Below are 14042 nucleotides of genomic sequence, written 5' to 3' on the forward strand. Positions count from 1 at the left end.
TGTTGTCGTGGTTGTTTTGACTTGGAATCATTTAAGTAATTCCCAGACGTCATGACATTTCAACTGTAAATATGTCACTGTGCATCTCCGAGGGATGTATTTTTAAAAACCACAATAACAGGAATGTTGCATTCCTTATATTCCTTGAGCCTTCCGTGGAGTTTCTTCTCAAACCTCGCTCCTCGCTCGGTTTTCCATCACCCAGTGTCTGCGTCTTGGTCCCAAGTCTCAGTCTCAGGAGTGACGTGGTGGATGCTTGCTGGGCACGCTCTGCTTGGGGGCTGGACGGGGGCCGGATATGGGGCAGGGGGGCGGGGGGCTGGGTGGTGGACGGGGGCCGGATATGGGGCAGGGGGGCAGGGGGGCAGGGGGGTGGGGGGCTGGGTGGTGGATGGGGGCCGGATATGGGGTAGGGGGGCAGGGGGGCAGGGGGACGGGGGTCTGGGTGGTGGACGGGGGCCGGATGTGGGGCAGGGGGGCAGGGGGGCAGGGGGGTGGGGGGCTGGGTGGTGGATGGGGGCCGGATATGGGGTAGGGGGGCAGGGGGGCAGGGGGACGGGGGTCTGGGTGGTGGACGGGGGCCGGATATGGGGCAGGGGGGCGGGGGGCTCGGTGGTGGACGGGGCCGGATGTGGGGCAGGGGGGCAGGGGGGCGGGGGCTGGGTGGTGGACGGGGGCCGGATATGGGGCAGGGGGGCGGGGGGCTGGGTGGTGGACGGGGGCCGGATATGGGGCAGGGGGGCGGGGGCGGGGGGCTGGGTGGTAGACGGGGCTGGATATGGGGCAGGGGGGCGGGGGGCCTTGGCTCACGCCCTGGGACGGTTTCAGTGCCCGTCCGGCGTGGAAGGTGGGCTGAGGTGCCCCGCAGGTACCACCACACCTGGGAGCGATTAGGCTGTGCACTGAGAGTGTGGGAGGGTGTGGGCATGGGGGGGGCGGGGAGGGAGGGGCTGCCACTTCCGAACCCCCAGGGCTTCTTGGCTAATTTCCCCAAGAATAAGATTGGCGCCCATCCCATGGTTGTCTGTGTAGCCTGCGGTCAGGGAATGCCTGGGATTTATTAAAACGCCTGCTGGCGGATCATCACGGACAGCGATTCTCGGTGCCTGTTTATGACGCTGTGTTTGGCCACCGATGTGGCCTGACTCGCCCCGTGCCGGGGAGGCCACGGCTCACACAACGGCAGGCCCACCCCCATCTCCTCAATCCCGTGTCTTTTCAGCTTTCTCGAAGCCTTGTTAGGGTTCCACATAACCAAGGCGCAGGCTAACGTACTGATGAATCATGTGACATTTCATCTGGGATCAGCACCTTTCAGTTTGAGGTGAACCCTCCAGAAACGTAACAAACCACTATTCAAGGAGATCTTTGAAAAGTTCACACCTGTCATGAATGTACATTAAGGTTTTAGTTAGGGATCTGCCTAGGAAACTTGAAGGTTGTAAAACCCCCAGAGACCACGTCTTCCAAAATTCTTGTTTATACGAAGGAAGCTGGGGTCCAGAGGGGTCACGTGACTCCCCCGCACCCACAGGTACCTGGAGTTTGCAGTCTTCCTGCATTTTTGTAATCTTATATACTGAGTGTGTGGCGTTCGGGCATCTCTGTGATTCCTAACCCGTGCTTTCTTCACCTTTCCCTCATTCTCATCCTTCCTTCTTCTCAGTTCACTTGAATGTTCCCCCACTGTCTGTAGGTTCCCCAAGGAAACTCGCAACGCAGTGTTGCTGTACTTTTCAGTCAAAACTCCGTACGGATCTGATCCCCCCCAAAGTCGGGAGAAAAGCAGATCGTCCCGCTGGAGCATCAAACACAACCACGAATATTCGCACAGTCTTACCTGTGGGACCACTGGAAGCTTAACGTGCATTTATCCGGGGCTCCTTTTCCTTTGCATCATTTACTCTGCTGGGGTTTCAACGTGTTACCCACCCTACTCCGCAGTAACGTGCAAGATTTGGCTCCACAGCGGAATTCTCAGGGCTCCTCCTACAGACGGGAGGATGGAGGTGAGGGGAACCCCGCCGTCCCCTTGGTACCCATAGGCCTTCATCCCTGTTCAGCTCCCTCACTGCTTCTCCCAAGCTTGTCGTCCTGAAGTTGCCCGCTCTCACCACTAGATGGCAGATGGGGGTCACACTAGAATGTAAAGGAACCCCCATTTCAAACTCCTTTTATTCATCACTTTTGTCAGCAAACAAGGATTGAGCACCTACTGCATGGCAGACAGTGGGCTTACTGCCTGGTGAGGGCACTGCCAAGATGAAGACATATGAAGGCGCTGGGGGCGCGCTGGCCTTGGCCGTCGGCGGCGATGGCATTCCTTCCGCTGTCCCCGAAGTGAGCACCTGCTGGACTCCCGCGGGGACCCAGGCACCTGGGATGCGGGGGGTGCATCGGACGCCGAGCGCTCGTCTCTCAGGGGCGTTTACGTTCTCCTGGGGGTACACTCAGTGGTCAAAAGGACACATGCACAGCTTTCGGAAGGAGATGAGTGCGGTAAACAGAGAAAGGCCGGGAGTCGTGAAGAGGACTGCCGGTGGCCGGCAGGGCCTCTGCGGACGTGTACCCTCCTCCAGAAGGACAAACGTCACATCCAGGCCGAGGGCGAGAAGGACAAAGGGCTGGAGGGGAAACCACGTGGTGTGCGCAGCCAAGGAGGCCCGCGAGGCCGGCGCAGCCGCGGGAGGCAGGGCTGCAGGAGCTCAGGCCGGCGGGGGCGGAGCCAGAGGAGCGACGGGGGCGGAGCCAGGGGAGCGACGGGGGCGGAGCCGCGGGACCCTGGAGGGCGGGGGTCGCTGTGGGCAGGCGTGACCTCCCTCCTGTTTGTCGAAGGCCACTCGCTTTGCTGTTGGCGGAGTGGGTGATCGTGCCTGCGGGAAGCCTTTGGGTCGTGGAAATGAAGGACCCTGTCCTCGGGCTCGGAGCAGGTCGCGCGAGGACTGGGGTCCCGGGTCCCGAGCGTGGAGGAAGGACAGACAGGCTGTAGGGCGGACACACCCCAGGCTCCCGGGACGTCCTGCTTCCCGGGGCCCCGACCAGGGCTGTGCCGGGCCTGAGGCCTCCACGGGGGCCTGGGTCTCGGGGCATGTGCACGGCGCTCTTCACCAACACGGCGGGGCCGGGACCTCGCATCCCTAGAGGTTCGGGAACAGGGCAGGGCAGCTAGCCCCGTGGTGTGCGCCGGGCGCAGGAGAGGAGCGCTGGGCTGCAGAGCGGGGGCAGCCAGCGTCTACACAACATCTCCGGCCCAGAGCCCGGGGGACGCTCCAGAGAGAGAGCCGAGGAGGGAAGGGGGACCAGGCTGGCAGCTCTGCCTGGAGGGCACTGGCAAGGGCCCACGGTTCCAACATTCTCACGGGATGAGGGGAAAGAGGCCACCCGCCCCGCAGGGAGAACGGCCGGGCGGTGTGGCTGTGTGAGCGGAAGGAAGGACCGGACGGAGCCCGGCGTGGGGAGACAGGAGATGGGCCGAGGCTGGCGGGGGCGCGGAGGATGGCGAGGGCTTGGGATGCCACGTTCTTCCGGGGCAAAGGGTGCAGGAGGTGTGACTGCAGAGGACGCAGACTCTTTTATTCGGGGAATAAAATTGTCCATCTTTTTCTTATATAAACGGAGTACTGAACGCATCTGTCCACTCAGGCTTTCGTCACAGAGCACCACAGACTGGGCAGCTTAGACAACAGAAATACATTGTCTCACAGTCTGGGGGCTGGATGTCCAGGAGCAGGGCATCCGCAGGACTGATTTCTCGGGAGGCCTCTCTCCTTGGCTTGTGGACAGCTGTCTCCTCGCTGTGTTCCCGCACGGCAGAGAGAGAGAGGTCTTGGGGTCTCCTTTAGTTTTTAGAAGAGCACAAGTCCTGTTGGACCTCCCTCAGTCGTGCCCCTAAGGCCCCATCTCCAGACATAGTCACGCTGGGGGTTAGGCATCACCAGTGGATGTTGGGGGATGCAATGCACTCCATAACAGTGAACATCTCCCCGAGAGGAGCCCAGGGAGAGAGGGCGGGCGGGCGGGGGAGACGCAGGAGGAGAAGGGGATGGCCATTTGGACACAGCGTCCGGGGACAAGGCAAGGGGAGATGGAGAAAGCCGCCCCCATCATGCCTGGGGTCAGCCCTCCGAGGACCCGCTCTGCCAAAGGCTGGACCGAGCGGGTCTAGGTGGTGAGCTCTGCCCTCAGGCCTTCGGGTCCCGGGGATGAGAATAAAGGCCCAGCGGGGCTTGGGGGTGGGGTTAGGCAACTGGGCCCTCTGCGCGGAGCTCCGATGTGGCCTTGGTGGGTCGGTGGCGCACTTGTCTCAGGGCTCTGGGGCTCGCGAGTGAGTGAATTGTCTTAAAGGTGGGAAGACGGTGCTGACTGTGGAGAAGGTGGGTGGGGAAGAAGCGCGGGCACCCGGGGGGTCTTTGAGGCCACACCAGGCCAGGCCCAGCATGGGTCACACAGTAACTCCCCCCACCGCTGGCCCCATCCGCGCAGCTCCTGCTGACCACCGGGATCCAGGTGTGCAGACCTGGCGAGGGGAACGTAAATCCCGGAATTTGGCAAAGATGAAGCAAGAAGCATGGCTCCCGGTCCAAGGCCACATCCCAGGACACGAGCTGGGGGCCCAGGCAGGGCACAGTCGCCTCCTTGGGACCAGCCCATTCGTCTGCCATGAATGACTCCAAACGACCCTGGCATTCCCTACTTTACTAAAAATACTGGGAAGATTCTGGAAAACAGTGCCTGGCGAGTGAAATGTACGTGAGTAGACTTGTAAGGTCTTTCTAGATTTGCAGATTTAAGCATTTTTCTAGATCAAACTTGTCAGTGAGTCCACCTATAAATACCGTTAGTTTCACTAATGCTGGAAATACTTCTGGTTTGGGGAAAGACTCATATCTAATTTTTTTGGGTCAACATTTGGAAATATTGCTAAAGCCCAATTAACACACTATGCTTTTCCACATTCTGGTGAACAAATATGCAGCGTTATCTGCATCCCAGGGAATGGGCTACACGTTGTGGTGGATAAATATTGTCCTTGACAAACCCTTTGTGCTTCTTGGAGGCTCTTTCCCTAGATCTTTGCTTGACTTGTTCCCTCACTTCATGCCACCCCTTCTCAGAGCAGCCTCCCCTCCCACGCTGTCTTACCTAAATGGAACCATCCTCCTTATTCTCTATGCACTTCTCTGCTCTGTTTTTCTTCATGGTACTCGTCACTATGTGTCGTATATGTGTATATACATACGTTTGTTGTTGTTTATTTGTTTCACACACTGGAGTGTCTTGATCTTTCAGGGATCTGCAGATTTATTAGACTAGGTTGTTCTTCTTTCTCTCTCTCTAAATTATCTGCTGAATGACCATCTTTTCTAGAGGCAGGGATTCCGTCCAGGACAAGAGTGAGGTTCTGAGGACGTCATCATCACCATCACCATTCTGATCACCACCATCCTCACCGTTACCATTATCCTCATATGTAAATGACAGCGTCCTGGAATAAAATAAAATAGCTGGAAACATAGACCTAAGATTTAGGGAGTAAGATTGAAAATAAAAATTTGTATGCAATTAGTCACTCTTGGCAAAAACCGGGAAAATATGTGTTCTCCTTAAAGAAAAAATAAAAATGAAAAAGAGATCAAAGTACTGCTAGGTGATGATGTTTCTGGAGGAATGAAGGTGGAGGAACTGTAGCCGTTAAGGGTCAGACATAGAGCTGCCGGGACGGGGAGCATTCCGTGCCTGAGTGAGATCAAGGCAAACACGGATCGTGAAGAGGCTGCCGTGCTTTGGAAGAAGCCCGCCTTTGTGGATGGGGAGGGTGGGCTTTCTGGGGAGTGTGGAGACAGAGTTCAGAGTGCAGGGCGCACCTTTCACGGCGCCAGACATGGCAGAACTTCTGCCACCCAAATGCCTTTGCTCCTCAGAAGACGTACAAGTCTGGCCCTTGGCTGGACACCTGCTGGGTTTGTAATGAACCAAATTAAGGAGCCTCTTTTGACATGTTTGCTTGGAGAACTAGAATTTAAACTTGCACTATTAATAGAAAACATTTAGAAGCCACGTAAATCAGTTACATAACTATTAAATGGAGGAAAGTGGTCATTGGAGATTCTCAGACCATTTCTTTTTTCATCGTATCACTTCAGGAAGCCACGAGGAAGCATCTGTTATAATGTAAGACTTAAGGGGAGAAAAAGAGTGAACTTACTGCAGGAACTACTGTGATGAACTTACAGTGTCACTGGAATACTTTCTCATTAAAATGATTTTCAAGGCAAATAGATAAGTGACTATGATATAAAATGTCTGGCATCAATAAAGCTGTTTATTATTTTCAGATAAATTCTAGATTATGTAACCATGAGCCGATACATTGTAAAACGTTTCTCAAGGGCAGGGACATGTTTATGTGTCTGATACCTTACACTGTGACTGGCACTTTGATGAAAGATGGGAGGGAAAAGAGGGGGGTTCAAAAGAATTTGTGGGGTTAAAAAGAAGTGTTTCCAAGATATTTGAAATTCCTTTGAATGTCCTGTACTGGATCAATTCCACCTGAAGACGTGAAAAGAAGTTGCAGATGAGAGCACTGTTGGTGACCTTAGAGGGATTGTGAAAATTGAGCAAGTGCCAAGAAAGAGACAAATGTCACTCTAGTTTTTTAAAATAATAAGATGGTAGATTCACACAGTCCATACCGGTTTGCTTGAGCAGTCCTGTGGAAGACGGCGTTAAGGAGATGGTCTGAGAGCACTTGGAAGAGGAAGCAATTCACCAAGAACTGTGTCACTGGTCCCTCCACATCATCCCCTCCCAGCCCAGGGCTGACATGTCATTGTATTCTGGAAATGTCTATTGAATAAATACAAATTATTGAAACAATCATGCTGAGTCTAACCGCATTTCCTCCTTTGAAAGCTTTAAAAACATTAGTAAATGAACAAATTAAGAGAGAAATCATATAACTGGACTGCAGCAAGGGATTTGACCAGCTCTTCTTGCAGAAAAGTGAAAAATATGACCCGGACATATGTACAAATGAAAAGACCTCTTCATGAGTTATTTACTTGTTCACTCAAAAGATATTTAATGAACCCCTATGCAAATACATTTATAATGACAAATTGATGTTTTTTAAAATTTATTTATTTATTTATTTTTGGCCGCGTTGGGTCTTTGCTGCTGCACGTGGGCTTTCTCTAGTTGCAGCCACTCTGGGGGCTACTCTTCATTGTGGTGCACGGGCTTCTCATTGCGGTGGCTTCTCTTGTTGCGGAGCACGGGCTCTAGGCGCGAGGGCTTCAGTAGTTGTGGTGCGTGGGCTCAGTAGTGGCGTGTGGGCTCAGCAGTTGTGGTGCACGGGCTTAGTTGCTCCACGGCATGTGGGATCTTCCCGGACCAGGGCTCGAACCCGTGTCTCCTGCGTTGGCAGGCGGATTCTTAACCACTGCGCAACCAGGGAAGCCCCCAAATTGATATTTTTAAAATGCGGGACCTGATCCAGATTTGGAGGAGGGGTCAGGGAACTCTCAGCTGAAGGGCTGTGGAGGCTGAATCCTGAAGGACGAGCAGGGAGGCGCCAGGGAAGACGGGGGAAGAGCTTGCAAAGGAAGAAGCGTGGCTTAGTAGGGAAACGAAAGGGTGCAGATGTGGGAAGAGTCAGGATGTGTAGCGGCCAGAAAGGTAGGACCTGTTGCTGTGCCAGGGCCAGGACTTCCGGTCCTGATTTTAAGTGAAAACCTGAGACACGGATGGCTCTCAAAAGCAGATGATGATGTGATCTGAACTGTGTTTCTGAAGTCTCGTCATGGCTGTTGGGTGAGGAGTGGACTGAAAGGGGCGGGGAGAGGAAGATGTTGTGACCCAGGGTGGAGGTGAGGAAGGCCAACACCAATGTGTACCGGGGGGCAGAAGTGGCAGCATCTCGTGATGCTTTGGACGGGAGGGGACCGGATGAGGGAGTGAAGCTGCTCCCAGATTTCCTGGAGGAGAAGCCCGCGGGGCCCTGTTCTGAGCGGGGGAGCCAGTGAAGGAGGAGCAGGTGCCTGGAGGGAGGGCAAGGGTCAGGCTTGAGCCACGCGTAGTGGAGCTGCGTGGACGCCATCATTTGTGTGGGGCTGCCTCGGGCTCCGAGCTCTTCCGTATCCATCTGAACAACTCCCACGAAGACGGAGAAGACGTGGAAGTCAAATGTGCAGGGGACAAATGCTGAAGAGGGTGAGAAAGGACCCCCATGGCCCACAGTGTGGGGATGAAACACCTTGCTCCCGGCCCTTTGCTGACTCATCCCAAGGGAGACTCCCAAACAGAATCTTCGCGGACTGCAGGCTCCCCTCCCCATCCCGTAAACATCACCTTAGTGCTCTAATGTGGAGAAGGAAAGAAGGAAAAGCACGTGAAGGACAAAAAGCTTTCATCTCTTTTACTCATCACACCGAAGCTCCTCCCCCAGGGGAGGAGGACCTACTGCATTGGCCAAATGACCCAGGTGCCTGTCGACGCCCCTTCCGAACGCGGGCAGGGGAGGCGGAGCTCGCAGAGGACGCGAAGTAATTAAGGCAACCGTTCCAACAAGAAAGCTTCTGGAACTCTCCATCTTCTAACGTCATGGCCTTTGTGCGTTCCTGTGGACACACCGAGGCAGAGTGAACAGCATCGGACACTCGATGGCTCTGTCCTGTGCTCTCACACTGAGGGTTGGGGCCTTTGGGAGGGACGTCAGTGCAATATTTTCGTCTCTGTTTCATAGCTTGGAAACCTGGAGCACGGGAGGGGGTGCTCTGTGGTATAGCCCCTTGTGATGAGCTGGAGCTGGAAGTGGCCGGTCCCCAGGTTCTCTCCTTCAGGCTCGGCTCTTTCTTCTTTACCACGCGCCTGCTTTAAACCTCAAGTGTGCCGTTTTCCCCGGGGTTCTAGGATGAACTGGTGGTCTCTGCTGGGTTCCCTAGGGATTTACGAGCAAACGAGACTGGGTAAAGAGGGTGCCACGTTGTCTGCCCACCTCACCCAGAAACGGACACATTATGCGCTTGTATTGTTTAACCTTTGTGTCCCTCTCCTTGTATAAATGTTCTCCCGGGGCGTCCTTCACCTACAGAGCTGGAAACAGCACAGCCTGGAAAGCGAGGTTGACTAAAAGCTTGGATGACGTTTGGGATTCTTCGGAGAGCGTGTGTCCCTGTGAGACACTCACCTGAACGCAGTCTCAAATAACCAAAAAGCAAGAGTGGAGGTGAAGAGCTAGTTATAGCCCTTCTGTGCTTTGCCTTAAAATGACGCATGCCCTTCACGTGTCGTTGTAAGTTGCTTGGTCCTTTTCCCCACGTGCAAATGATTTTGTGCCGCGTTTGCAGCAGGAAATCTCTCTAGCCATAGGCTCAGGGCGAAGCTGGGCTGATTCTTTCAGGGAGGTGGTGTGTGTCCTTGGCTGACGCCCAGGAGAACACGCTCAGATGGTGCAGAGCAACATGACGAAGCCCCGTCACGTGGGGTTCGAGGGGAGAGCTCTGGCTGATCTGTAAGAGGTGGTGCTTGCTCTCAGGGGCGTTGACCCAGGAAGCAAATCCATGTCATTGTTACAGTCATTCACATCCTGTCTCTTTTGGAAAATGACCCTTTTATAGGTTTGTCTTGGCAGCAACACCAAAACCATGCAAATTATTTGAAAAAAAAAAAAAAAGTGGGCATTTCCAGTAATCTGGTCTGGAGAAAGCCATAGAAGATCCAGCCAGCTTGCAATGAGCTTGACTTCACCGTAGAAATGAGGTTAATGAAAGAAATGCTTTTCACCCAGGAGATGCCATGGGAATGGCCTCGATATTGACGAGGAGTGGAAGTGATTGCGAGGCTGCAGTGTTCTCTGTGGGGGGCTGTGGTCCTGGGCCCGGGTGGTCTGAACTTCGGCTCTCCCTCACCTGTGCCTCCAGGCTCCCCAGGAGAGGGGCATCTTTTCCATCCGAAGCGGCCACCATCTCCAAGCACCTGCCCACCACCGCGCGTGGTGTGTCCCTTGCTGTCCCTCGGTGGATAACGCTGCTGGCATCACTTATCCAAACATCTCCCTCGTCCTGCCAGCGACGGTCTTATTATAGATCTGTGTGTGTCTGCTTCCGCATCACACATCCATGTTTATTTTAAAGACACGTCACCTGTCTAATGAATCACTATTGTGCGGGCAGCCTTGCCTGATTTTGGATTTACTGACACTATTCTTTTAAATGAATTAGTGGGAAAAAAAAAGTCAACGGGTAGAGTACTATGTGTGCTGCGTCTCTAGCTAATGATGGACTATTAAACTTGGAATGTGCTTCGGAAAGCCAGGCATCTTCTGCCGTCACCCGGGGCTGGTTTTGCAGGCTTTGTTTCTATTACGTTCAGAAACAGAGAAAGAGGCCACGACTAGTGCTTGGTCTCACACTTTAGAAACAAATGGATGGGGCTGATCATAGATGGAAGGAAGGAAGCCTGTCTGTCTGTAGCAACAGCAGCTGCATTTCTGTATCACCCTGCCTCCTCTGCTGTGTGCTTGTGGGCTTTTTCTTTTTCTTTTATTTTCTTTCTTTATTTTTTAAGTATGTACTATGGCTGGCTATTTCTTCCTTTTCACTTTACTTTTTAAAAAATTCCAAATAGTTCCCCTTTAATATTAGACTAGGGCTTCCCTGGTGGCATAGTGGTTAAGAATCCGCCTGCCAACACAGGGGACACGGGTTCGAACCCTGGTCTGGGAAGATCCCACATGCCACAGAGCAACTAAGCCCGTGCACCACAACTACTGAGTCTGCGAGCCACAAGTACTGAGCCCACATGCCACAACTACTGAGCCCGCATGCCACAACTACTGAACCCGCATGCCACAACTACTGAAGCCTGCACGCCTAGAGGCCCTGCTCCACAACAAGAGAAGCCACCGCAATGAGAAGCCCACACACCACAACGAAGAGTAGCCCCTGCTCGCCAGAACTAGAGAAAGCCTGCACACAACAACAAAGACCCAACGCAGCCAAAAAATAAATAAATAAAATAAATCTATTTAAAAAAATTAGACTAAACACGTTAATTTTTTAAAAAATTAGAAAAGACTGGTTCTCAAAAAGAAAAAGCAACTATCTGAAATCCCACAGTGAAGAGATAACCACCGCTGTTAGCATTTTGGATGTCTCCAAAGAGTTTTTGTACATGATACGATAGCTCATAGAATAGGATAGAGTATCCTATGTTCTCCAAAATGAGATTATATTTTACATGTGTTCTATAACCTGTTTATTTAATCTATCATGTGAACATCTTCCATGCTAATAAACTTTTGTCTACAATATCCTTTTTAGTGGTTGCAAAGCCAACTGTTTTGTGGATGTATTATTTACTTAACCAGTTTTGTTTTGATGGGCCTATAGATTGTTTTCTATTTTTGAAAAAAGTTAATATACGGAAAGCTCTGATAAGCATCCTTGGCTCACCCATCTCTGGGCACTGTTCCAGTCTTTCTTGCACCCTGATCGGAAAAAGCAATTGAAACATTTTGTCAGTGACCTTCCAGACAGGCTCTATCGGTTCTCCTCTGCTCTGGCTCCTTTGCCCCCCAACCTAAACATTTTCATTCATTTTGTTTTAAAGCAGGCCCCTTTCTTCTAAATTTTATTTTTATTGACTACCTCGTTCTTGTCTATTTGCCATTCTCGTTTAGGGCCAATTCTCTCATCTCTGGTTAAAAACAAGAAGGTAGAGATTCGGATGCTAAACCAGTCTCTGTCTTTCAGGGACCAGGGAGGGACCCACTCCTGTAACCTGAGAAGTATCTCCTTTCCCTTCTCTGTGCCACCCCAGGGCCTTGACACCTCTCCTGGGCCTCTGCACAGAGTCCCCTGTGGTCTCAGCGGTGAGTTGCGTCTAGGCCTGTGGGGTGGGCCCCTGGGTCCCTGCATGATAAAGGAGGGTGTTATCCTGACTGCCCTCGTGCTCACCTTTCATCTGTGCTCAGTTAATTTTTCAGTCAATTCCTGAACGTTTCCACTGTTTTCCTCCAGGTAGTAAATGCAGATGGGGAGGTAGACATTTGCCTCTACCCTGTAATTTGTTTAGCTCTTTGTGCAATAGATTTCATTTAAAAAAACAAGAGGTTTATTTGTTTTGACAAGTCCACGTGCCACCCTCGTGCTGTGCCATAACATGTCATAATATAAAATGGTCCCTGCAATTAGCTCGGTGGTGCTATGACTTAGAAAATGGCTGCTTGATAATTTTGGACAATTTGAAACTCAACCAAAGCGCTCTCTACAAACACCCTCGTTTATGAGATGGATGCTTCTTGGGTTTCAATGGGGGGGAGGGCAAGAGAAGGCCCCATCTCCATCTCTCACAAGCAGCGGTGTGTAGAGAACCCCCAGAAGAGTTTAGGCAAAAAGTCCACAGAAACAGCAGTTGGGTCAAACAAGGAAGCACCCCTCCCGTCAGGGCCTCTGACGCCATCACCCATCTGTCACGAGTCAGGGGATGGATTCTGCTACAGGGAACATCAATGGAAGACAACTTTGACTCTCTACATCCACCATCTTTTGGCCCACGCTTGGAATCAGATCTAAAATATACACTCACTGGTATTTCTAGTAATTTCTTCCCGAAGAGTAATTATTTTTCATATTTCTCGACATTTCTGGTGCCATTCTAGCTTTGGTTGGAATCTGGTTTTTTTTTTTATTAAAAAACTTTAAAGTTATGGGATAAAGATACAGCCAACAGTAAGCCTCCTTCTCTTTTTTCCCCACATTTCTCCAGGTGCTCTGGAGGGTGTGTGTGATGGTGTCCTTTGCAGACATAAATCACACACAGCATTACAATAGCACCATGAACTCTACATTTACTTTAAAACACCACCGAAACATCTGACTGAGACAGTTAGGAGGCTGGTTTTACGTCTTTGTGATGGTTAAGTAAAAATAGAGACCATGTTATTGTCTGTGTTTGGTAAAATGTCTTGCTCATTTAACATGCTTTATAAATAATAACATTAATAATAGTGCAGCTGAATCACTAAATGTCTTCTCAATTTTTTTTTCTCTCGCCAAGTTCGAAGCCAGCCTTTCATTCTCTCCTCTTCCCACTCACCCTGGCTTTTCATGGCAGTTTGATGAGTTATTTTCATCTAAAATATATTGTTGTGTTCTTCGTATACACGTCTTATTTATATCTGCCTCTTAAGGATGATTTTATTACTTGCGCTTTGGAGATTCAGAGCTATTAATATCACCACTCTGGGGCTCAGAGAGGTTAATTAACTTATCAAATGTCGCCCCATGAAAAGTGGCAGAACCAGGATTGGAACTTGCATCTGTCTAGTTCCGAAGACTGACTGTTTTCTTCGCTCTGGAGCTTTGCTGCTTTAATGCTCTGGGGGCCTCAGACTCAACAACTTAAAGATAGCTGGGGTCTTGTCCAGTGCTACAGAGCACCTGGGGGTCACAGGGAGCATTTTGCACAATGTGCACGCTGCTTTCTTGCAACTCAAAGTCATTGTTAATAAATGCAGCCGCCATACACCTTGTCCACTTTGCCAGCATGTTCTGTGAGCTCGTGTCACGGGCCACACAGCCGGCATTGCGTGGTTATGGGTGTCGGTCGCCTGAATGTGATGGAAAGGTGGCCCCGTTCATTCATGAAGAGGCTGATCACACCTGGACAAGACAGATGTGGTTTCTGGCTCCGGAAGCCCAGCACCCAGATGGACACGCGGGCTGCACTGGCACACACGTTGTGATACGTGAGTGGACGGGAGGGCAGGTGTCCTGAGGGTCAGCTGAGTTCTCTGGGAGCGCTTCCCAAGAAGGGATCCCTGGTTCCCGGGCCGAGACTTGAGAGGCGAGGGAGACTGGAAAGGGATTGAATCAGGGGTTTCAGCTCTTCCCACCCAGTTCCACAGCCTGAAGAAACCACAGGGCCCACCTTGTAAAACCTACACTCCAGCGAGATGAGTCTGAGCCCCAGATGAAGCCAGTGCACAAATGCAAATTTGTTTGCTCTTATGATTACTAAATTCAGCCATTTGAAAG

The 14042-nt window shown here is 51.7% G+C and overlaps 1 long non-coding RNA gene across 1 annotated transcript; it reads left to right on the forward strand.

Moving 5' to 3' along the window:
• Positions 1-4046: 4046 nt before the first annotated feature.
• LOC309639749 lies at positions 4047-13031 on the forward strand. Its single transcript, XR_014251834.1, has 2 exons — positions 4047-4749; positions 5368-13031. It is a non-coding gene; the product is annotated as an uncharacterized lncRNA (long non-coding RNA).
• The last annotated feature ends 1011 nt before the right edge of the window (positions 13032-14042 follow it).

Source organism: Balaenoptera physalus, assembly GCF_965194825.1.
Source record: "Balaenoptera physalus genome assembly, chromosome: 12".
In the NCBI taxonomy this organism is placed as follows: Eukaryota; Metazoa; Chordata; class Mammalia; order Artiodactyla; family Balaenopteridae; genus Balaenoptera; species Balaenoptera physalus.